At 45.1% G+C, this 17,177-nt stretch overlaps 1 protein-coding gene and 1 long non-coding RNA gene across 4 annotated transcripts in view; one reads left to right on the top strand and one right to left on the bottom strand.

The window, feature by feature from the left end:
- The window catches only part of LOC126873943 (uncharacterized), a 103,984-nt gene that overhangs the window by 15,794 nt on the left and 71,013 nt on the right, over positions 1–17,177 (bottom strand). Inside the window, exons 1-3 of one of the 3 annotated variants that reach the window (XR_007692595.1) lie at positions 7,858–10,383; positions 6,056–6,264; positions 5,007–5,246 (exon numbers count right to left, since the gene is read on the bottom strand). This is a non-coding gene — a long non-coding RNA (uncharacterized LOC126873943). The other 2 variants (XR_007692594.1, XR_007692593.1) reach the window with 2 other exon arrangements.
- LOC126873935 (uncharacterized) overlaps positions 2,188–17,177 on the top strand; it is a 79,933-nt gene continuing 64,943 nt past the window's right edge. The window contains exon 1 of the mRNA XM_050635332.1: positions 2,188–2,208. The gene's annotated coding sequence lies outside the window, so the exon portion shown is untranslated. The remainder of the gene's footprint in view (positions 2,209–17,177) is intronic.

The raw sequence follows: 17,177 nt of genomic DNA, 5'->3' as shown, positions 1-17,177 counted from the left end.
CGTGGCGATTAGACGTGATTGTATTCGCTTAATCGTTGAAAAATTTCTCTGACTTTCTTGACTGTGTTAAGCATAACGGTTACATTGTATGCAACCGAGATCATAAATAGGATATGTAAGACGGCTTATGTTAAAGATACGTTATTTTCGATTTTATTTCTGATAAAGTCGGCTGAGAATTTCAAATACTCGGAAGCATTAATTTCTTCGACCAGTTCCCTGCATTATTACACGCATGTATATGAAATTTCTGGAATTCGGTATCGAATATCTTTGTGATATTACAGATAATAAATAAATTCCTATGGACACGCGTGAAACGAGACATGTAATACCAGTGGAGTAACGGAGTAATTAATCCGACAAGGTCAATCTAAAGGGTACAAGAAATCGAAGTACACGTAGAGGTAACAAAGAGTGGGCCTGTATGGGTGGACTAGAACAAGTTACTTGCTACAAAAAACTACCTTATCGTTACTGGAAGAAACTCTTGTTCCGAGCAGACTCTAGCGGACTAAGCGAAAAAAGGAGACTGGTTCTACGTTTTAAACATCAAGATCTTAAAATAGCTGTGTGTCGAGTGTACGCGGAACACGTATAAATAGTTGTAGCTAAGTTTTATCAAACAACTTATTGTTTTCTATTTCTCTATTATTATCACATAGAAACGTAAGGAACTTTTTTTTCCTCTTTTTTTTTAGAAAAAAAGTTGAAGAGGTTTATCGCGAAACATGTCGTTAAAAAACGGCGTTGTACAGCAGAGGTAAGGCTAATCGGACATTTAGATAAGGCAAAGTAAGCAGAGATTTTTAGCTGAATCCGATAAAGAAGAAAGGAACGGGCCGAAGCCGCTGTTAATTATCGATCAATCGCGATTATACGATAGGCGCTAGTTGGTAGAAGCACCTGGCTCTGTATCATCGCGACAAGGATATCAGGGATACTCTATCGGGTCTGTTGGGTTATACGATGCACTAGGAAGTGCGCCTTGTCCTGACAAATGTGATTAATCGACACCAAACACGGCGGCGGGTTGCTGCATTCGCAATTAAAGCCTGTTAATAAAGCACCAAGGCAAATCGTTTCGCGCTCGCTGGAATGTGAAAGTTAGATAAGTCGATGGGCTTTGCTTTGCCCTGTGTACATGTATACGTGAAGCTAGCGCGCTGACGCGCGCGCACGCCAACACTAAGCCACCTCATTATCGGATTCAGTCTTAATTGAGATTAGTTTCGTTAACGAGTTCGCGGCCGAACCAGTTCCGTAAACCGATACCGGGTCCTATGTAAATGTCATTATCACGATCAACGAGCTGGAATAGAGGTCCAATTAGGCGGTTCGAGAGCGGAAGCTGGCTCCTTTTGGCGTCGATCGGTTCGAATCCACCGCGTGCCGCTCCAGTCTTGGCTAATATCGCTGTAGGTGTTGTTTTTTCCTCGCGTGATTGATTTTTTCCTTCGCTTTGGTTCCTTTACGCGAGCAAAAGGGGCCAAAGGTTGGAACGTTCTTACTTTTAAAACTGGATAAATCTCACGGGCCTCGCTACACCGGCGATTGACTTTTATTGCTCCACGATTACTACCGAAGTCGCAGAGTTTATTATCTTTTGCTACGCGCAATTAGCCGAGGTAGCCTTTCGTAATTCTGGTAGTTTAGCTTCGTTCTACGTCTCAGATCGATGGAGGTACAATGTTATTTCTCCGCAGGTTCAACCCATTGGACTAACGCTACCAATTACGTTATGTCCTATCGTCGACCATTATCAATCGTATGGAAGAAGCATATCGAGGTGCGAGTAGCGATCCGACCTCGTTCAACCGAAATTACGTCCACGACTAGCCCTTAAAACCTTCTATACGCCCCTTCATTTTCTCCTTTCGTTGCGCGTCAACGCACTCGCACACGATGCTAATATGAAAACGCGAAGCGTCCGCAGGACGCGGTGAAGCGGACCGATTTTTCCGAGTGCAGCAGCACCGGCCGGTAGACAGAACGAACAACCGTCGCAAGTGCGCGAGTGCGTGAGGTATCTACGACCGCTTCCGACGTCGTAAATCAAGATGACCGATTCGAGAGGAGGCCCTTAGTAGCTCGGCGTGTCTGCGACCTTCTCGCACGCTGCCTCTCGGCTCGGCGAAATAATCGAGCACGTTCCTGCGTTCCACGTCCACACGGCAGCGTGTCGAGGATGCTGGCCCCTTGGGCGGGGTGAGTGCATTGTACAGTTAGGATTTCGAGCGGCTGCGGCCAGCATAATGAGAGAAACGTGCTGCCCCCTGGCCTGGCCGCCCCGGCCTCCACATATATTCTCCCATCGGGAACCTCGCGAAATCTCGTTATTCGCAGGCCTGGCGAACCGATCTCCATCGTAGGTACGAAAAATCGCTCGCGCTAATTGTTTCGAAAAACACCGCAAGGCCGCTGACCGGATCGACCAGTCCCCTGGATTTCGCTTCGCTTGGAAAACGTACGCGTTTCGTCGAGAATTCCTGTCTACCGTTCAAACCGGCATCGTGAGAACGAGGTCGAAGGATTTTCCAATAGCGATCTTTTCGTTCGCCACGTTATCGTTATTAGTCGGAAACCGGCTGCCAAGAACGCGGTTTTACGAGCTAGCGTGTGTCAGTTTTGTTTCGCCCGTATGCGCTTGTCTCTTTGGATTTATTTCGTTTAGAGCGGTTGATTGGACAGGCTGTTTGGCTTGGTAGTTCGATGGAAATTACCACGGAGAGGAGGCAGAGGGAGATTCGGCTTGTGGGAGGCGTTCTCGTATACGAAATAAGGCGTTCGAAGGTCTGACGAATAAGGACGGGAAGGGTGATTTATTTTAGCAATGATATAAGTTCGATTAAAGATTCTTCTGAAATTGACTTTTCTTTCTTTCGAGTCGAACGCGTACACTAATCGGCGAGAAGTTAATTCGAGCCCTTTAATGGAAAAGCGATCGTTATCCGAGACGATAATGGCTCCTTTGTCTGAAAATAACAAATGTTTGAGATAGATGGAGGCTAGCGTACGCGAACAGAAATACGCGAGAGGGTATCCGAGATTAATTGAGAAATCGATTGTACTCGTCCGACACCTGTTGACGCGCAGGAACACCAGCAAATCGGGCAACTTAATTAATCCATCATTGAGAGAATAATCAAGTGTCGGATAGTCAACTAGAAAATAACGAGGGGCTCTCGATTACTTCCGAGAGAGGGTCGTCTTCCAGACGACGAAGGTCGTGGCAACGAGAAGAAGAGAGGCGATCGAGGTATCGAGAATCACGCGTCCAACATCGCGATAAAACTAGACGCGTTCGAAATGCAGCCATAAATGGATAACACGTACGGCGGTTCAATTAGTAACAAAATGATTGCGAATTGGAATTTGATATTGAACGAACAACCTTGAAAAATGGTACTTATTAGATGATCTTCCGGCGCTTTCATCCAATAATTTCGAAGCATATTTTTCCACAAAAATTGTAAAAAATCTTTGTTGCATTCCAAAGCAAGATTCCTCGAATTAGCAAGATTCTCTCGAGGCGAAGGAGCAACGACGGTTGCTCGCGGTTATAGCTATCAAAAGACGAAGCGTAGAAAATATTTAATTCTCGTCGCGAAACGTGTCGCTTTCGCCAGGCACCGCCCCGCGAGCAATTCTCGAAGAATAGCGTTCATTGTCAGTTTCGTCGTCGACAGGGCGAGGGCAATTTCTAAACGAAGCGGCGTGGGCTGGCTATGATTGCGTTGCGCGAAATGTCGCAAGGAATCGTCACGCCCGCGCAAGGACTCTCACCGGGGGCGGGCCGATCATGAGGATCCTCGCGGGAGAAGCTCTAACGAGCGTTGCGTAACCGCGGGCGCTCATTAGCACGTCGAGATCCAATCCCACGGCTGAGCGAGCCGACTGACTGACTGACTGACTTACTGACTCGGTCCGGAACGAGAAGACACGACGTACACGTTGCGAAACTATTCTTGCGCTTACCAATTATGCCAACGATTCATTGTTGGCCGCGCTTCCGCGTGGAAACGCATCGAAAATTTCCCACTGGATCGCGTTGCTGCATCGGAAGGCGAAAACACGCGAGCGAGCGAGTTCGCCGATGAAAGTTTCGACTTTTACAGAAGATCGCCGGTGAAGGGATTGCTTGTGCTTACGTCGTGCGTTTCCTCGAAACTTTTTGGAAAGTGCAGTATCGAGAAACTTTGAATAATTTTAACGACTTCGCAGAAACGAAGAAAGGGTCTCCCGTAGACGCGGTCAAGACACCTTTCAAATTTCAGCCATTCGCGGCGCATTGAATCGACCACGAACTCTTTCCTGTCATACACACACGTACACACACACACACACACACACACTGAGAGGACGGTTAAAACCGTTTTCCTACTTTTTTCTTTAAGGAAAATAGTTCTCGCAAACGCGAGATCGAGAAAGAAGATACAGATAGCCTTGGATGGATGTTCCTTGTTTAACGCGTGGAAAGTGGACAGGTGGGATGCGATAACAATAGTCAAGGACAAGTCAGAGTTGGTGGAGGTAATTTACATTCATGACAGGGACGACGTGACACGGAATTTGATGCGTAAGCTACAGGCTTGTGGGTCGAGGTTTGGGAACAGAGGACTTCTTTGTACACAGGATGAAAGAATTGCTTGTTACGCCGACACGTTGAATTCGACAATTTTTTAAATGAATAGCAGGTTTAACTTGCGAAAAGCGTGTCGACTTTCGAATCTGCGAAACACCTCCGCTAGCAAAAATATAACAAGCCTCGAGCAAGTCGAACAAAGATTTCGGACAGCTTCGTCTAAGCTATACCGTACGATGTAACGCGCATAGAAAGTCGATGACGGTGAACCACATTCGGAGGAGGATGAATCTAAATTGACGCGACACGTGGCCAAAGACACGAAGACAAGTGACTATGCGCAGCTGTGAATCGTCGGCTGGCCGGTTCGCGTGTTATCTAGCCATTCGATGAAACAGCACGCGGAATATGGAGCGCTTACCCTGATCAACGTAACGGCGGTCCACTTAGCCTGGGTAACGACCGACCCGGGGCATCATCAGACCGTCCGGCTAGGTTGGCGTGCATGGCGGTTGGCGACCTTTACGCCATGGGACCACTGTGTTCTATTTGCCGGCAGATTGAAATTCCGCTCGTGGCTTGGATCGCAGTGACGCTGGCTGGACGGTTTCTCGTAGCTCTCCTCTCGAACCCCGTGTCCGCGGCCTCTCTCGAATGCATTCTGTCGAGATTATTCGATGTGTAAACAGAGAAAACTCGTGGATAAATTGTAAGAAAAATGCAGAAAATATATTTAAGTAGAAGTGTAATTATAAGTAAGAATACAGTTTGAGCTGGTCCAGATCCGCGCGCTAGCTGTGTTACCCAATAACTGAAAAGCCCGAAGCCAACGTCGCCTGTCTACTGTTTATGGTCTGTCTTCGTCGCAGTCTTTCGTCTACGCGCTGTCGATGGCTTCGGTGCTTGAGAAAACTAAAAAGACCAGATGTAGAGTTTTCTTAGAAGTGGTGACCACTTCAACACATTCGAATGTAATGGCGAGCTAACGACTGTATTTGCAATTCATCGGACCGGCTTAATTGCGTATCGTGCGCGGCGTCGACGTTCGCGGAATAATTCATACGCGTTTAAGCCACTCGCAGCCTTCCGAGTTTTCGTATTTTTCCGCGCGGCGCGGGTCACAAGATCATCCGGCCGCGAACGCTTTGTTTGCTTTGGCTCTGACTCAAAACGGCTTTCTACATTGCGGTATCACTCGAATTCGATCACGTAACCGTGTTTCGCGATCGTACGCGCCTGATTTCTTTCGTCGGAGTTCCATCCTCTCGGTACGACGAACGCGCGCGTGCCTTGTAGAACGTCCGAAAGGCGAAAAGTACAGAAGAGTTAAATAAAACGTCGGCGAACGACGTTCATTATGGCATGACGTAATACTACGATCGTCTGCACGAACACCGTATACACGGCTATCTGTAAAAGAAAGGATACAACAAATAATTAACATACTCTTAACGTACGTAAGTAATTTACCTGGCCTTTTAAGTTCGAACAAATTCCCTGTCATGTTTCTCCAGAGGATTACTCGTATCTCGAACCGCCCACGCCAATTACCGCGGCGGCCACGAAAATCTTTGCTCACGATCTCCGGGTCCATTTTTCGTCACGTGTCAATGCTGCACGCTCCCTTCGCATTAACGCTCGTGTCAGCCCAATGGAGATTAATTGCTCGCCCTTCTCAGCTGCAATTACAACCGATCGCTGACGTACTTTTTACCCTAACGGCCACGAGGCGCACGTGAAAACAGCCTTTCAAGGAACGCGATATGGTTCGGTGCGCGTACGAATTGCCAGCGAAATAATGGTGCCGTGAAACGAGCTACGCGTCGATCTGTGGCTGCCAGAAATCTCCTGTACGAATTAGTGATGGAATTCGATTACGCGAGCGTGCGGTTCGAGAGGGATACGACGATGAAGATTGATGAAAACGGCGATTGGATCGTTCCAAATACTTCACGCTTAGAATACATTGGAGTCGTTAGATCGTACCGATAATTCGATCCTCGTATTATACCGAACTCCTATTTCTAAATAAAGCGTGACTGAGCTTCTTTCTTTTTTATAGCATAGCCAGCGAGACTATTCGGCTACCTGCCTTTGAAACCTACCTAATATGTATCTGTTCGTATCGCTATTACGTTTGGACCTGTTGTAAAATTCTTACCCATTAGAAGAGATATGTTTTCGATGTCGTAAGGATTGGAGCGAAGCGTGAAGCGCTGCATCACTTCTCAATTAGCGTCAGATAAAGCTACCGGGGAAAGCGTGATCGATCTTTTCCGCTAATGGACTTTTGAAATTTAGATATCATCTTTCGACAGATTGCTCGGAATACCAACTCTTTCTGAAATACGAAATCTGACGCATAAATTACATTGAAACTAGTCGATCGTTGAACGTGACTGGTATCAATTTTCAGTGCTGTTCGACTCCGGTCTCGCTAAATTTCGCGCTTTTATCGATTTCTATTGTGCAACCTTTCGAAGACAGCACGATCCATCTTGCCAAGGATCGGTCCTTGTTTCCCTCGGCCGACCGACGACGGGTTACAATGTCGAGTTCGCGTTCAACGTTTCCGACGATAACTTTCACTTTCTTTCACCACTTCCCTTTGAAGTTCCCGGAGACCACTATTTCCTGTTATAGTTTCTTCGCAACGACCGGCGTTCTTGTACTCGAGAAGACCAAATATCGGCGTTGCGATCGAACAGAAGTCGGATTATCGCTGCGATCGCGATCGTCGGCGATGTCTGAGATCGCCGACTGTTAGAACAACGGCATTGCAAACGGATAAATCGCCGTGGAACCACGACTTCAAGTACCTTTTGTTCGTCTTTTCTCTACCAGTTGTAAAGCGAGTAAAACTGTGTCGAACTTGTCGGATCGATATACATTCGTGTTATTATATAAATTCATTTCGCTGTTAATAACGCGTTATAGGTGGTGCACAGCTATTGTAATTATCTCGAACGTGAATCGCGCGTGTCATGAAAAATGTAGAAAGAAACGAAACAGTGTCGGAATCTTAATTAAGCCGTCGCTAGTGTGAAATAATTGGTAGGCGAATTTACTGTTCCTCCGATGTCAGATAACATAGATTTCTCCTAATTAAACATATGGCAGCGAGATTTGTCTATCGAGTCCTTAAAACCTGAAATTAGGCTGATACTTTTCAGCAGATACGACATGAAATCGATTCCACGTACTCGTAGATTTTTACGTAAAGTGTCGTTGTCGATAAAAACGTTGCCCGTAAATTATTCAAATTTCCTTACAAACTTTCCAAGCGATCCCGCGGTATCTTCCAGCGGATATTCTCGCGTTAGAAAATTCCGATGCGAGTCAACGATCGATCGAGGAAAACACGGAGGTCACCGTCCGTTCCGACCGAAAGGAGACCTCCAGGATCTCGAGGGGGACAGGCACGGCGACTTCGACAGGGAATGGAAGTCGTTGATAATTATCGACGAGGCTGATCGTGCGTGAGAGCGGAAAAATAGCGAGCAACGGGACAGGTCGGCAGCGGCGGGCAACTGCTAGACCGCGGCCTGCTGTCGATGTCGAATGAAGACGTCCTGGCTACGTTCCCTTGCCTACGTACCAGCGGGAATAAGTGTGGGTAATTTGCTCGACTGGCTAGACCACTTGTTTTGCGGAGAGCACCGATGCCGTTTAAGAGACCGTGCCAGCCAGCTAATGCACGCGGTTCGTCCCTGTGTTTGCACGCGACCACGCGTGTTACACGCGTGTGTGCGTCAGATTCTACGTTTGACCGCGTCTCAGCGATGGAGAAGGAAAACGTGGAAAGTTCGGAGGCTGAAGGTCGTACGAAACCTATAAGCAAGAAACGAAGCAAATCGTAGAGTTACAATAACTCTAGCTGAATTGTCGAATGGTGGAACGTGGATTTTTAGAGCGCAAGTCGTATCGTGCGGCCAGGATCGATTAAAATTCGCGATTTTCGAGAACCTCAAGGTGGTCTAGTTTGTCAAGACAGGCGAAAAACGTGGTTTTTAATCGAGCGCCGGAGTACTCGATAAAACGAGATTGAAATGCATTCTTTTTTTCGAAAAACGAATTAGCAGAGACCGTTGCGTGTCACACGCGAAGTAAGAAAGAAGAAAATAGGTGTCGAACATGGAATAAGGGCAACAAAATATCTAATTGAAATTCTTAGATCAGTCGGATACGATACCACAGGCAATTGGCATGTAACGATTTCGTGTTTAATAGAGCACTGTGAGGCACAGCTGGTAGAAAATCATCGTTGAGATTATTTTAAGATAAAGGAATAATTATTTAAGGTCAGATCGCGTATATAAAGTCGTTCGTTTTGAGTAACGCGTACAACGCGTAATGCGAAAGTGAAATCGAAAAGAAACTATCGATACCGCGGTATAGCGTATTGGCAAACGCGAGCAAAGAAACGAGAGCGCGCGGTGTTCCTGTTCGACCTCTGGCGACTCCCTTCAAGCACACAGAGAGCCATGCGTCAGGAAGACCGGTTAATGGACACGGAGGATCTAGCGGCAGGTTTGCCTTCCCCTGTGCCGTGCATTTAAACAACAAGGGCCGCTGGATAGAATTAATGAGGCACCAGTTTCCAGTAATGTTAGCCATGATAGGATCAGCGGATCAAAATGCAGATTTGTACGAGCGAAGCGTCCGGTACCGGTTCGATCACCGCTGAAACCGCGTGTACGTTCTTGTGTTTAATGGCTCGGAAGCTGCTGGGTGTCACGAGGGTCAACCTGGATGCATTCAGAGCTCGCGATGGGGCGTTCGATCCTCCATTCCTCGATTCTTCGACCGATGCCGTTCCAAAGAAACAAGAATCGCTTTGGACGTTTGAAATTGCACGACGATTGAAATCAGAGTTCGAGAAACTTGCGTACCTGTGTATTTTTATATTGGAAATCCGATGCGTCCGATAAGGCTTTCAGCTTTGAAACTTAGGCAGCCCTATTTATTCGTATCGTTGGCATCGACCAAGAAAATCAAAATAATTGATATTAATTAAAGCAGCAATGGCAATTGTACGCGATGTGCATAGTATATAACATACGTAGGTGCGTGGTATCTAGCGGTGTAAGTACCGTACATAGAAAATTATACGATGTATTGTTGTCATTGAAAGACTCGCAGCACTATCTATTCAAACTTGTCAGATATGTATATGAAGTCTTTCTAAGATTATGACGAACCTACAGTTTCGAACGATGCTTCGGATGACTCGACGGTTTTGTACCGAGTAATCTGTGATGTGCCATTTCCATGAATTGAATCCTCTTTGTCAATGGAAATATTTAATGATTAATTAATGAGCGTCATCTCCGGTGTAATCTCTACTCGTAGTCATCTTTCTGCTCATCGTCTCTAGTCTGATTCATGTTGACTGTATCGCGTATATTAACTGGATACATTGTTGCACGTAGACAAGAGTCAACCGTTTAAAAAAATCTAATTCATCTAATCTAATACATGAAATGCAACCGCGATATACGAGTCCATGGTACAAGAAAGATTCTTCGAGCTAACCCTTCGACCTGTTTCGCTTCGACCAAAGGCCCTGTCCGCTCGTCACGCTGCATTTCAACCTCGGTCAGCTCGTGCGGCAAGGTTGTTGCATCAGGAAACTTTGTTCGGAGTACAGAGAGCTGCCGTTGACCCGTGAAATTGCCCGTTGAAAATTTCCCGAACGCTCGTCCGCGTTTTCCTTGTACGCGCACTATCACGCAGCGGCGCGCCGCAGCGATCAGCCGCTCCGTCTACGTGTATAATGATAGATATCACCGCATCATCTATTGTAACGCGTGTAATGAGAATCGCAAATAGGCGTGCAATTTGATAAGCTTGTCAACCACCGTTACGGTTCGTGCGTACGCAGAATTGAATAGGGACTACAGTTAGATCGAAGGGCAGCAACGCGCAGACAGACGGAGACACCAAGAGAAGCTTTTTCGTACGTTACCAGCCGTATGACAATGAAGACGGACTAAGAAGAAACGCGTTTGAATATAAAAGAGTAGAACAGAAACAGTTGCGATTTACAAGGCGTGGGTGGATGGTAGGACCAAGGTGGAAGTAAAAGTGCGTCAGAAACGTAGAGAATAAAACAATTCCTATAGAAGAGAATTTCGAAAAAAATACAATAGAAGGGAGGAATGGAAGCGAGTTTTATAATTTTAAACGAAACTCGCTAGCGAGAATCGAGGAGATGTTGAAAGAACTTATCGAAGCAGAGTAGCCTTTCGCTGTTCGTGTTTTAACGCCGTTTTTTTCTTTCTTTCTATTCGCCAATAGCAATATCTCAATTAAACAAATATTTCATACGTAAAACGTTGACAAGAAAAATGTTCGTCGGAGAAAGTGATGTAAATACGTGGCGGTAGTAGTAGAACGGCTATCTTGTTCCAAACGTAATTGTATTCAACCTACTCGCGTACGCTTGGTACACGCATTATTGCATCTGTCCATTAAATAATGATTTTATAACGCTTTAAAAGGTTATCTAAAGATCGACGTATCATATTCAGGAAGAAAAAGAATCGACTTAGCTGTTCAGATCGTTGGACAGGTATCAAAGAACCCGGATCTTTCGTTTATTGGGTGATCGTAACAATTAACTGGTAGGTATAGACCGCTAATGAATTTCTATTTTTTTTAACAATGGTGAATTAATCGTTATATAACCAGCGTTTCATTGCTCGTTATAGCAAACCGATACGACAAACACCTCGAATGATTAAAAAATGAACACAAAAATGTGCATTACCTTCGAGAAAGGAGTACGACCTCGAACATAAACTCTAATCCATTGTAACAAAGCGAGCTGTCAATTTTACAGCCAAAGAAATGATTTAATCCGACGGACGTTCCTCGTAGAGTTCCCTTTGGCATTAGTTTACAAAAATATCTCTCGTTACCACGTTTCGCTATCGTTCGCAATTTGGAGCGATATCGATATAAACACGCGATCAAAGATGGAAGAACGATGGAACTCCTCCGCGAGACAGCAATAATTTCCGCGCGAGCTTTTCAGGATCTTCGTTAAACGTTGCGAAGTGGCGTTCCCGTTAGAGGAATCCAGCCGCTATGAGGAAGCAATGTCCTTTGTCTTGTCAGACGCGTTTCCCCGCTGAAGGTTCGGACTTCTCGCGTCCCGGGGAATTCATAGGTTTGTTATGCGCGCGATTCCCTTCCGATGCAATCTCACCGCGTTTTATGTTCTTGCGCCGGCCACCGGAGAAAAACGAATCGCACGAAACGTGGCCTGTCCGACGCCTGTAAAAACGTGGAAACGTGAACGCGCTACCGTTTCCCTATTTCTTTTTCACGGCGTGCTTCGTTTTCCAGCGGTCTTCGATCGTACCGTGAACGATGCAGCGATTCTGCGGCTTCCGGAGTATCACGGAAACCTGGTGTGTAACGTCACGGGGAAGAACAATGGCGATCGCCGGTATACAGGGTGTGTACGCTGTTAGTTAGCAGCGTTTCTCTCGCCAGTAACAGATTTCTGAGAAAACGGATAGAAGACGAAGTTTTTTCTATTTCTCATATACAAAGCGATGGCCTGAATAGATTTCCTTGATTATTCGCCGCGCAATCACCACACCATGAATGAATAACTTTACATTCATATATCTATACTATTCCTTATAAATAATAATATACGTATGCATTTAAAACAGGATGTACGTTCGTACGATGTTTTATGACTCCCTGAATAATCTTGCAAAGATTTTTTATACTCGTTCGAGAGATTGCGACGATACGATAAATATTAAATTCCCATTGTACCTATTATATTTCTCCATTTTCTCTTCCTGCGATTTAGAAATTAACATAAAAGCGTTATATCATCGATCGACGGAACAACTCTATAGGACAATCCGCAGTCGAATTAATTAACCTTTAAACGCGTTCGATAAATTAAAAATCTCATCGATCTGTACAAAGACGGAATTCACCGAACTGGTACCATATTTTACTCAACTTTCAACGGTATATTTTTTTGTTCCGGTAGCTGCAAAGAGTTAATCGAATCTCATACTCGAAGAATCGCGAAATATCGCAACCCAAAATCTTCGCTTTACCCGATCGACTCAAAAAAAAAAAAAAAAAAAGACGATATCCTCGAGCACTTGGTCCCACAAATGCCATAAATATCATTCCTTTCAAGGCTCTCCTCTTTTTACTAAGCTACATCGAGCGACCTTTTCCTGCTGACTTATAGCTATTATCATGTTCGCCGAACAAGCGAAAATACGAAGCGATAAAAAAACAGCAGGAAAACTCGGGAGAAACTCGTCGATCGTAGAACGTGCAAGAAAGAAATTCGTTCGAACGGCGATCTTACGTAAACTTCGGAACAAATCTGTTGCTCGATGGTATAGTACGCGTATGTATAGTCGACCGTCACTGTGTTTGCAGCGTCGATGTGAAAGCATAGAGCGCGTATAGTCAACGGGATGAGACAAATTTATGAAACGCCGGTATATTCATTGTACACGGATCAACTTGCAATGAAATTCCACCGAGTTGCATAAGGATTTCCTGGCTGGAGGATCGGTGAAAGCCGAGACAACGTTCTTATAATGACCTTTTAGCGTTATAGTGGATTATTTTTATGATAATTATCACCGTTCCTATTGCTACGAGATGCGAACGTTCGATGTATTTCAGACAAGTTATACGTGCAATTTGCAATTATACGTGCAAGTTAGTGGTACAGGCTACGAAGAATAATAGCAGCGGAATATGTGTTTCGATACTCAAGTTATTCAAAAGTATACAGCCATTGAATTTGCATCTTTCTATAGACGGATATAATTTAAATTACAAAAAGTTGTCGCGCACGAAACTTCTGTTCGATCGTGCGTATACGTTTCTTTTTTATAGGTGACGGTGTTTCGAAATTTATAGGCCCGTTTCCATTATCGAAATAAAATATCATACTTTTTAAGTACTCACAGATGAGTTGTTAAAAATAGAAAGAAGCAATAAACTTTCACTCTGTTATAATAATTCCGTTCTCTAAAAGTTTCCCAACTTTTACGCATAACGTTATCGCGAACTAGAACGATTAGTTTATCATCTAGCCAATTTATATTCTATTCGCAGCAGCGTACAATCATTTTATCGTCGTTTCCGTGTATTCGATGGAAAATATATAATGACGTTAAATGCCCCGATAAAATCCAATTGACATCGAATATTATCAGCTTAGGAAAAGAATTCTCCTACAGAGAATTTACAATCTCATAAAATTCTTTCGAATTTCGATGCCCCGGCCGTTTTGTACGAACGTTTACGACCAATTGTGTAACAGAATCCGTACAATCTAGCGAACGCCGGTATAAAATCTGATCTCTGCCGGTAGAGTTTCGTTCATCGCAATCGCAATCGAGTCAGAGCCGTACCTGTGTAGAGCAATTGAATCTCTGGCTACGTAACCGTTATATGGCGCCACTAATTGTCTCTGGAGCTGCAGAAACGCGAGGATCGCGCGCAAGAACCAGTTTCATAATCGAGGTGCCACTTTGAAATCAAAAGTGATTCAAGTACGCGTGACCGTGAATTGGATTCGAAACTGATTCCCTCTGGACGCTTATAAATCATAAAGCAAGAATCGCTACGCGATTATTTTCCCGTAAAATAGTCGCTGCTTTATTTGCTTAATTTTTACAAGAAAACGGTAAAACGAGTTATTCCCGGAATTTTATTATCACATTTCCAACGCGGTATTCCCTCATCGACAGAGTCCAGAAGTCCGTCTGGTTCGTGTCTAGTCCGCGTTGCATTATAAGAATTCCAATTTGTTCTACAGATAATAGATATTCTATCTATCTCTAATTATATGTACACAAGAACACCGCCGAAGAATCAGGATCTCAATTACAAGAGCAAAAACACGCGGATTCTATCTCGAATCAATCGCACATTGTATAGAAGCTATCCTTATTCCATCTATCATACAACGAACAACAAATATTTTAGCGGGTTTATTAAAGTCAAGAAAGATCATTGGAAGAACAGTGTCTAAACAGCAAAAAGAGAAGAATGCGATACCGGGGAGAGGGAACGGACACGAAGAAAGCAATTGGCGTGCCAGCAAAACTAACCGCGAGCGGATTCTAGCGCTAGTGGTACAAAGCGCGCGTTAATTACGCTGATTGATTTAAGCTTAGTCGAGCAGGATTTAAGAGGCTCACCAAGGCGCATAATACTCCAGGTATCCCGGTGTCTTACAGAGTGTATTTGCACGCGAGTGTGCAACGCTGCGCAAGCATAATTGCACCTTCTGTAGGAACGCGCGCAGGGCGTGCCTTTTGAATCATGTTCGGTTTATGCATGGAATTATTAAAATGTAATGTACAACAGTTCGACGTGATAAATCGAAGGTGTTTTATTTACAAGCCACCTGAGCTATGCATCGTCCCAATGTTACAAGAGGTCCGTGAATTTAGAGCGTTACAGCACGTAGAATGCGCGTAATAGGAAAATTGCCAAAGAAATATTTGCCCGAATCGACCTTGGCAAACCTTTGATTTTCTACGTGGCAGCTCTCATTTTAAGAAAGGCGAAATTCTCTTGCTTCGAACCTTTGGTATTATACAGGGTGTCTGGTCTAAGAGTATCTACCATTTTTGTGGCATTCCAATACTCCAACGTACAGAACGTCTCATATCTGGAGAACGTGCTAGTCAGAAAATCGGGCTATATGTCCGTATCTATCGATTTACGATTGCAAAATCGAGGTTGTGTCTGATTATTAAGACATTATGTATGAACCGAATGTTCATCTCGTTGGAAATACACGTTTACGAACGTTTCTAATTATCGAGCTGCAATTAACATCAGCTACGAGAGTATGCGATGAAAGATCCAGGCATTCGTTTAAAAATTTTAATGTCACCTTTACTAGCCTTTTCGGGGTCACCGTAAGGCCAAGTAAAAAAAGACACAGTATGTCTCCCTCGATAGCGTACGATGTTTGTGACAAAGTTAGGCGAAACACCCGGCATATATATACGTTCGAACTTTTTATTATGCAAATACGTTTAGCAGGACTGTGATTGGGAGTGGCGATTAGGCCTGTTCCGATCCATGTTCTCTCAACAAGAATGCAACGAGTAGACCCGAAATTCCGTTAAGCGTATCCAATCGGTGACATCAAAGAGCAGCGAAGAGCATCCGACTGACCTAACGTGCTCGATCGAAAGGCTCACCCGTCAATTTGCATCGGTTGCGTTCGTCTGGTTTCCCGCGTGTTGTCTCCGCTTCGGCGAAGCCTCTGGATGGTCAGGACAGCGGCGGTACGGCGACGTAGCAAGATCGACGACATCCCTGAATTTTTAGATCAGCCCGATAAGCAACTCCGCCCAGTGAGAGATCCAGTTCGGATGGATCTCCCGCGAAGCTCGAAAAGACCGATCTCTTCCCGACCGATCGCTGGAGGCCACCGCTTGGATCGTTCCTCTGCGACGTAAACTTCAAGCCCTGGAATCGCGTTGATAGTAATTGAGATGTACGCGTCCTTGGGGTTGGGACGTGACGCCGCCGCGCTGCGCCGCGCCGCGCCGTGGGCATTATTCGCCACGGTGAAACGAGAACACACGGTCTTCTTAATTAAGATCTAATGGCGGCTTCGGCCGCTGTTATCTCGCACCGCCGATCTCAGGAATTGATTTCCCCGTAGAGGCCGGACCAGCTGCTATCGCCTCTATCACTGTTAAATCTTGCTTCTTTTCGAGGCAGATATACGTACCTGCGGAACGTTGTACCTGTAATTGGTCTCGCTGGCTCGTGGATACTTCTTCGGCGTCAAGCGACTTCGGTGTCACGCTGCGAAAAACGTTCCGTCGAATCTTGATTTCTGATCATAGTTTGCGTAGTTGCGTTCACTTGTCTATGGTTTCCATGGTAGAACTTGCGTTTACGCACTTCGCACGCAGTTTGCAAAGTCTTGGTGCAAGGAATATAACGCGTTCTCTGTACGTACAAACCCGATTCGCTGTTTTTTGCTGCATACGTTCTTTAGCCTCGACCGCGTTTGCCTCGGAACTTGGCTCATTTCAATCCATTTGAAACTTAAACGATCTTCATCGATAACGCGTAAAAATTATTACTCCGACTGATGCTCGTTACACATACGTTTCTTCGTGATAATTGCGAGGCCCACGGAACGAAACCAGCAGGCCGAACCAAGGCGAACTGGAAGCAACCAGTTCTACCTCGTCAGGCAAAGTTTTCAGTGCAAGTGACGCGGCACGATTTACGATCAACAATATCGCGTCCGCCCTTGTATTTATGATTTACAGGTGGTTCACTTGGAATACCTGTAAATCCGCACCGGGTTCAATAGCTATCACCCTCGTGAGAAGGAGAAGAGGAAACGCGAGAACCTCGAGCGTCGCGGAATCACGTTCGATGAAAATTCACTCGCCAGATTATTTGTTATTCTCTGTATTTCATCGCTATACTCGTAGCAAGGCTGAGCTTCCTGCCACGCTCCATCGTTGGGGAAGGAGAACGATATCTTTTACCTTTGACGATGAAGACGTAATCCGCGATGCAGAGGTATCGTATAAAT

Source organism: Bombus huntii, chromosome 15 (assembly GCF_024542735.1).
Source record: "Bombus huntii isolate Logan2020A chromosome 15, iyBomHunt1.1, whole genome shotgun sequence".
NCBI lineage: Eukaryota > Metazoa > Arthropoda > Insecta > Hymenoptera > Apidae > Bombus > Bombus huntii.
Note: the sequence above shows the minus strand (reverse complement) of the source record. Positions and strands in the feature narration are given on the sequence as shown.